Below are 8,671 nucleotides of genomic sequence, written 5' to 3' on the forward strand. Positions count from 1 at the left end.
TTCAAAAGATATGAACAGTTCTCAAGAGAATTTCAAATTAATGAAGACTATATAAAAGGTTATTCTAAACCAATAATATTAAAAAAGTAAATTTAAAACATTACTCCAAGAATTTACTTTAAAAATAGTAAATTGGTAAAGATGAAAAAAGGAAAGAATCAATGTTGGTGAAATTTCAGGAAAAAAAATCACACAATCTCAAAGAGGACAAAGATAGAAAAATAAGACCCCTATTATTAAATATTTATAGCAGCACTCTTTGCTATTACAAATATCCAGAAACAAAGTAGATAGTCTGATTAGGGAATGACAAAATTAATTGTGACATGATGATGATGATGATAATGATGGTAATGCTTGTCCTTCCTTCTGGAAGACTACAACATCAGGGAGATGATGCCATGACAAACATGAATTGGATTTTGGGGGGTGGGGCTGTATGGAGTCACCAGCCTCATTTTCTTCTCCAGAGTCATCAGGGTCCAGTGGTCAGATATGGATCAGGACTCTGGGAGATGGCCCTGGATGGGAGGTAATCAGAGTTAAGTGACTTGCCCAAGATCACAGAGCTAGTAGGTGTCCATTGTCTGAGACTGGTTTCAAACTCCTGCCCTCTTTATTCCAATGCCAGGGCTCTACGGTCTGTATCACTTAGCTGCTCTTTGTGACATACATATAAATATAATGGAAGACCTCTGCTTTAAATAATGGATATGAGGAATTCAGAGAGTCATGGGAAGGCATATTAATAGATTCAGAGTCAAATAAGCAAAACTATTTACAATGACATAAATGGAAAGAACAAAAAAAAGTAAACTAAATTGTCATTATAAGACCAAGCTTGATCCTAGAGAAGAGCAGAGAAAATGTATCTCCCTTAATTCTTTTGCAACTGGTGGAGAAGGTCCTATAGGTATAATGTATTGCATGTGCTGTTGTGCTCTCTATATATTGCTTGATAATGTCAGACATTTTTTTTTCTTCTTTCCTGTTAAATTCATTTCCCATGTCATAAGGCATGGCAGGGAAATGTTTGCAACTGAAGGTGATATTTTTTAAAAAAGTGAATTTTAAAAAGGAAGAAAAAATTTAAGACCCTATATTCAGAGAGAAAAAGTGAATTTTTCTTCTCTTCACTGTTGGACAGAGGCATTTTGACTTGATAAAGTAATTGGATATTTTTGGGTTTCTTTCCCTTCTGGGAAGTTGTGGAGCTTTGAGGGATTAGCAATAACATTATGTATAGTATTAGCAATAACAATTTGTATATATAAGTTCAAAGAAGACAATGAATATTGCTTATTTATGGGACAGTGAAGAGAGCAGTCCAAATAGAAAAGAGGGTATGAAGACAACAAAAGAAAATAAGGTTGGATAATAGAAAGGATTCTGGATTGTAGAGGTCAATGAAAGAAAGAAGACTTTAGGTTTGATGCTATAGGAAGCAGGAGTCATTAGATGTTCTTGATCAGGGAAGTGATATAATGGAAAATTCTTTTTTTAAAAAAGGTTAATTTAAAAACTCTTAAAATAAAAAGATGACCCTAACAGTGGATCACAGAATGGATAAATGGAGAAAGAAATTGGAGAAGGTTGGGGAAAAAAATTGGAGACACTTGATATACTAGAAAGAGTGATGGATTTGGAGTCAAATGACCAAGATTTGAATGCTACTTCTGAATCTGGGCAGCCAGTTTATATTCTCTGGGTCTTGGTTTCCTAATCTGTAAAAGGAGGGGGTTGGACTAGATTGTTGATCATATCAGGATAACCAACAAGGATATTTCAATAATTCAGAGGGTGGAGTGATGAGAGTCTGAATTAGGATGGGGGGGGAGATTGAGAATTTGAGGGAGAAATTGGCAAGATTGGGTAACAAACTTGATATAGGGAGGGAAGGATTAGAAGAGGAGAAATTTAAAAATAGTTGTTGGGTTTTTCTTTTAATCTAAAAGAGAAGTCTGGTTTCAGAATCCTAGTATGTCTGCATCATAAGATCCTCCTTTGCCCTGTTGAGATGGAATTCCTTTCATTATGACAAAATCCCTTGCTATATTAGTTCAGAGGCATGTCTCCAATCTGAGTGACAAGACCCTTTGGTGAGGGGGAGAAGATTAAGGGAGAAATGATGACCATGATGAAGTGACCAAAATCTTTGAATTTTGAGTTTGAGGTTAAGAAAATAATCTCCCTTAATGCTGAGAATGCACAGAACACTAGAGAGATGGATCTATCCTTGGATAGCTCAAGGATCAAAGATGCAGAGATGGAAGGGAATTTAGAGAGGATGAAAGTTAACCCCTTCATTTTATAAATAAGGAAAGTGAGGCACAGAGATTTGAAAGGGAATCCAAAGGTAAGATATTGTGTCTACCATGTGCCAAATACTGTACTAAATATTTGATGAATATTATCTCATGTTGTGATTGAGGAAATTGAAACCTATGAAGGTTTATTTAACATGTCTGAGGGTGGATTTGAGCTACTGTCTTTGAATTCCAAGCCTATCCATATATTACCTAGCTGCACAGCAACTTATAGCTTACTTACTTAGCATCATACAGTAAATATCTGAGGAGGCCCAGACCTCAGATTTTCCCTACTCCACAGTCCAGTGCTCTGACCACTATATTTTCCATATCATGAATCTTGGAGAAATGGATGACCTATATAGATTTAGATTCAGAGCCAGAAGGAATCAGAGACACTAATCCAGTCCAATCTCCTCATTTGACACTTGAGGAACTGAGGAAGAAGGAGGACAGAGTTGAGATTTGAGCCAGATCCTCTGGCTCCAGCCTTTTATCCTTTCTGCCATTTCCCCTCACCTTGTTAGGGAATGCTTGGGCAACAGACATAATCAACAAAGCAGTGACCTCTAATTCCCTTTCCTGCTTGGAGTGAGAGAAGGCTAGACTGCCAAAGGTACCATCTTGCATGGCTGTTTCTGAGAATTCCCAAGAGCAGGGAATGCTGGTGCCTTGGATAAACTCCAACTTCTGTAATTACATTCTACATGTTACTCTCTCTGCAGCCTCAACTGAATAATGTGTTCTTTTAATTTTGTTTTCTAAAGGAGCTTCCAAACTGACCTCTCCGGGCAGTATGTGAATAGTACATACCAGGCTTAGTTAGGGCATAGCAGTGAAACCTTGGCAGTGGTTGGCACAGGCAACTTGGCTCTGAGAGTTCACCAGCTCAGCTCCTGGACCCTGACCCCATTATTGAGCCCAATTCCAAAGGAAGAACTCTGTTGGCTGCTGCTTTCATCTAGAAACAGCTGTGGTCTTCAGAGGAGTCGAATGTTGTTAAAAGTCAGCCTGGTGACACATTTGCATGTCTCCCTAAATCAGAGACATTGTGATATAATAGGGAAAGAACACCATAGGAGACAACATGACCAAATGGATAAATCACTAGATTTAGAATTGGCAACATCTGGGTTTGAATGCCACTTCACACACTTGCCAACTTCGCAACCCTGGGTCTCAGTTTCCCTAGTTGTAGAATGAAGGGGCAGGACTCAACCTTTAAGGTCACTCTCAGCTCTAAATTTATGATCCTATGACCAAAAACTCAATTCTGATTCTGTTCTAGATATCTAGGTAAAAGTAATTCTCAAATGATGGTCTCAGGACCCCATTTTACTCTTAAAATTATTGAGGACCCCCCAAAAGCTTTTGTTTATATGAGTTATATCTCTTGATAGTGATTATGTTAGAATCTAAAAACATCAGAGCATTTATTAGGAAAATAGTTTTTTTACATTGAGGACCCTTTGAAAAAGGGTATTAGAGACCTCTAGGGTTCTCCTGATCATTTTTTGGGAACCACTGGACTAGATAATTTTTTTTTGGTTTTGCAAGGCAATGGAGTTAAGTGACTTGCCCAAGGTCAGGCAACTAAGTACTATGTATCTGAGGCTGGAATTGAAACTTGGGTCCTCCTGACTTCAGGGCTGGTGCTCTATCCATTGTGCCACCTAATTGCCCTAGATAATATTTTAAAAATATTTATTTTTCCAACTACATGCAAAATACTTTTCATCTTTCATTTTTTTTGTAAGATTTTGAGTCCTACATTTTTTCCCTCCTTCCCATCCCTTCCCCCTCCCCTTGACAATGAGTAATGTGATATAGGTTATATATGTAAAACAAATTTCCATATTATGGACTTAGATATTTTTTGAAGTTTCTTCCAGAACTAATATTCTAGATATTATAGTGTTTATTCCCCTCTTGTTACAAATTTGATCTGCTTGTCTCTAATCAAAACATGGCAAAATTTTTGCCTTCTTCTTGAGCCAGCTCAATCTAACCTTTGCAAGTTGATTACTAAGGTCAGAGTAACCATTTACACTTTAGAAGTTGGTAATTATTTTTTGTTGATTATCTAGGTTAGAGAAAGTGATGTAGAATATATTAAATTATTTCAGATTAAACTGAATAATATGTCTGTGTGTGTGTGTGTGTATGTATGCATTTTTTTTCTCCCTGGAGAACCAGTTTTTAAATATTTACCAGTACACCTCTGGCTGTACACAGCAGTAGCAGCCAATGCATGACATCTCATCTAGCCAAATACCAGGACCTCAGGGCCTGCTCAACAAAGGCATCTTGCCATCTCCTTGCCCCTCCCCACTTCTCCCCTATTTTTTTCCTATAAAAAAAGCTATTTTTGTAATAATACTCTAATGTTTTAGCTTCTAACATAATTAGTATGAATAGATATTACTCCTGTAAACAAAAACTTTTGGGGGTCCTCAATAATTTTTTTTTTTTAGGTTTTTGCAAGGCAATGTGGTTAAAGTGACTTGCCCAAGGCCACATAGCTAAGTAATTATTAACTGTCTGAGGCCGGATTTGAACTTGGGTCTTCCTGACTCCAGGGCTAGTGTTCTATTCATGTGCCACCTAGCTGCCCTGGGTCCTCAATAATTTTTAAGGGTTAAAAATGGTCCCTTTGCATTGGACGTCCAGAGATCACTGTTCTCTCCCCTAGGGAAATGAATCCATTTGACTTTTATTAGCACCTTGATCATGTCCTGAACTGTCTTAACTGATGAGCTGGTATCCACAATCCACAGTATCCAGCTAGTCCCTGACCATGCTACACATCCCATCCAACTATCTATCCATTGGAGTAGCAGGACCAGCACATGCATCTTGCCATCAACCTTTAATGTCAGTGGCAAACCTTCCCACTTTTCACCTCAAGTTTCTATTTTGGAAATATCAGTGCTATCATTGCTGTTAGAAAAGGTCAAATAAACTGTTGTCTTGTGACTTCTGTTCTTACCTAGACCAAAGCTTTTTCTATCTAAATTATACCCTAGAACATAGGGCACTGGGTCTGGAGTCAGGAAAACCCACGTTTTAATCTGGTCTCAGATACTGAGTAGTTGTGATCTTGGTCTGTCTCAGTTTTTTCAGTTGTAAAGTAGAAATAATACTTACCTTGAAGGGGTTTTTGTGAGGATCAAATAAAATAACATTTGTGCATAGTAGATAGTATATTAAGCTATCATTATAATTATCATTAATGATCTTTGACATATTATCTATCTATTCATTCATGTATCTTTGTCTCCAATGCCTGGCCCTGAATGGACACTTAAAAAATGCTTGATGATTGACCAATTATGACAAAATAAAGAGCTATGACTACATAGAAGAATCATAGAGCTTTATGATGGAAAGGGGAATAGGGTTACTCTAGTCCACACCCTTTATTTAACATTTAAGCTGAGGCAGCATGATGAAACGTATGAAGAGCTGGCCTTGAAATCAGGAAGACTTCGGTTCAAGTCCTGCTGCTGCTGTTATATACCAGGTAAATCACTTAACCTTGCCTCAAACCCTAATACTTTAGGGCAGCCGAGTGGCAAAGTGGATAGAACACAGGGTCTTAAGTCAGGAAGTCTCTGTGAATTAAAATCTGGCCTCAGAATACTTACTGTTAGTGTGACCATGGTCAAATCACTTAACCTATTTGCCTCAGTTTCTTCATCTGTAAAATGGATTGGAGAAGGAAATGGCAAACCACACCAATATCTTTGCCAAGAAAACCCAAAGTGGGGTCTCAAAGAGTCAGACTGATACAGTTTAACAACAACAAAACAACTAATATTTCCTTAGCAAGAGTTGGAGGATATGTGGTACAATGAAAAATACCAAAAGATTTGGAGTCAGAAAATTGAGTTCAAATGCTAGCTTTCTGTGATCATATCTATCCATATGACCTTCAACAAAGCACTTAAGCTCTTGGGACCCTAGTTTCCTTATCTGTGAAATGAGGGAATTGGATTAGATGATTTCCAAGGTCCCTTTACTGATCAGCAAGTTTATGAATTCCCTATACAAAAACACAAAAACAAAGATAGAAAAACACAGATAAGGATCCAGAAAAATAAAAGGAATATGCTGAGTAGCCCACAGCCATGACAATGATCTGCCCAAAGTCACACATTGGATTTAGAACCCAGCTCTCACACATCTGTACCTTATGTATTTACTGTCTATCATTATTCTTTCCTTCCTCTTTTCTGTCCTAGGTTTTTTTGGGTGACTGAGACTGAGGAAGATAGTATATTCTCTAATACTTTCAGTTGGGACCAAAAGTGGGACAAGTATTGAATGGGTTTTTTTTTTTTTTAATTTTTTAGGGTTTTTTTTGGCAAGGCAATGGGGTTAAGTGGCTTGCCCAAGGCCACTCAGCTAGAGTGTGAGTCTGAGGTCAGATTTGAACTCAGGTACTCTTGACTCCAGGGCTGTGTTCTACCCACTGCACCACCTGGCTGCTCCTGAATGGATTTTTTTTAAGGCTTTTTGCAAGGCAAATGGGATTAAATGGCTTGCCCAAGGTGACACAGCTAGGTAATTATTAAGTGTCTGAGGATGGATTTGAACTCAGGTACTCCTGACTCCAGGGCCAGTGCTCTATCCACTGCACCACCTAGCTGCCCTCCTCAATGGATTTTTTTAAAAAGCAATCTGACCATATAAAATGATGCCTCTTCTCACCTTGGTTCCATAGGTGATTCCCAATGAATGGAAATTTCTCCCTCCCCACCTCCACCTCCTAGAATTTCTGGGGTCCTTTGGCACAGCACAAGCTTCACCTTCTGGCCCCCGGCAGTTGCTGTACCATCCCCCTAAGGTTACCATCTACCTACTCTGTTTTCAGCTGGTATGGTCTGTTCTGAATAGGTCATCTTTTGCTTTAGAATATGTCTCTTGGATACAGGGACTGTGGGTTTTCTTTTCCTTTGCATAGTGTCTGACATCCTGCAAGTAATAAATGCTTGTTGATGAACTGATTAACTACTTGGGCTATGTCACTGGGCTATCAGATGTGGGTTTAGTGGGCAAGCAATTTCAGAGTCACTCACTGAAGAAGGGCCTTGTACTATTGAGCTGAGAAGCATCAAGACTTGTCCAATGCTTCTTGGCCCCACGGACCAAGCCCTTCTATCCTCCACTATCCCCTGAAGTCATATTTGTTCCTTTCAAGACACTATTCATCACATCCTCTGCTGGCAATGAGTCTAGAGAAAAATAGTAATCTGGCCATTTTAGGCGGACAGATGCATTACCATCCAGATGATTTTTAATAAACGATGACAAGGAAATCCGGCTCCTGGTCACTCTTGTTTTATTTGCCCAACCCTGGCTTCTCTTATTAGTTCAGTTTACCCCTTGACAGTCTCGGTTCAACTCCCCACCATTCTCCCAGCAAGGGCAGCAATCACTTGATCCCTACTGTGGAAGATCTGGTTGGTTGGTGGCAGTGTCTGGTGGTCTGATCATTTATTCTCCTTGAAATTCACCCTGAACCCCTACAAAGCTCACAACCATTTCAGAACCACCTGAAACAAAGTCTTGGAGAAGCCCTGGAAAAAATTAAAATGGAAGTTGTGAAAGACAAGGAGAGTAAGGAGGGGTGTGGGGAATCGGAGTTTGATTCCTCTATTATTGATTTATCAGTCCCTGCCAAGCAGAATAAGGACCTGGGAGTGATTTGAGATGCCTTCCTCCTAGGAACCGAGAGACAGAGGTCCATCATTTGCAACTGACACCTTTTCATTTAAGAATCCTCTTTCTCTTTCCCATGTCCCATTTGGTCCAAAGATATCATTGGGGGGGGGGGGCGCATTTCTGGTGTGGAAATTCCCTCCACCTGTATAACTCAGCAACTCCTTTAGAATCTGGTCTTGGAAAGTTGCCTGGGGGCAGCAAGAAGTTAATTGATTTGCTCAAAGTAGCATAAAGAATAAGCCACAGGACTGAAACCCAGAATTTCTTTATTCCAAGGTCAGCTCTATCTATTATGCTATGGTAACTCTTGAATGGCTCTTATCTTGGGTCAAAAAGTTATCATCAGATAAAAGATAATCATGAAAAACAATTTAAAAAATCATCTGGGAGGTGGACCAGTTATTAGTCACTCATTCAATATTGATTAAGGACTTAATATGTGCCAGACAGGGTTTAAGAGCAGGAGTGTAAAAGAAGTCAAAAGACCAAGATGCCCTCAAGGAGCTCCCAGACTGAGGGAGACAGTTATCTTCAAATTATATACACACATTCACAGCCATGTACATGATGACCATGTCCACCATGCATATGTAACACTCATCTATGTGCACACACATGTGAATGTATGTGACATA

At 39.0% G+C, this 8,671-nt stretch overlaps 1 long non-coding RNA gene across 2 annotated transcripts; it reads left to right on the plus strand.

Moving 5' to 3' along the window:
- Positions 1 to 443: 443 nt before the first annotated feature.
- Positions 444 to 7,240, plus strand: LOC141493179 (uncharacterized). 2 transcript variants are annotated; one of them, XR_012470138.1, is made up of 3 exons: positions 444 to 532; positions 5,656 to 5,832; positions 7,036 to 7,240. It is a non-coding gene; the product is annotated as an uncharacterized LOC141493179 (long non-coding RNA). The 2 variants fall into 2 exon arrangements; XR_012470139.1 differs by having other exon boundaries at positions 5,745 to 5,832.
- The last annotated feature ends 1,431 nt before the right edge of the window (positions 7,241 to 8,671 follow it).

Source organism: Macrotis lagotis, chromosome 7, assembly GCF_037893015.1.
Source record: "Macrotis lagotis isolate mMagLag1 chromosome 7, bilby.v1.9.chrom.fasta, whole genome shotgun sequence".
NCBI lineage: Eukaryota > Metazoa > Chordata > Mammalia > Peramelemorphia > Peramelidae > Macrotis > Macrotis lagotis.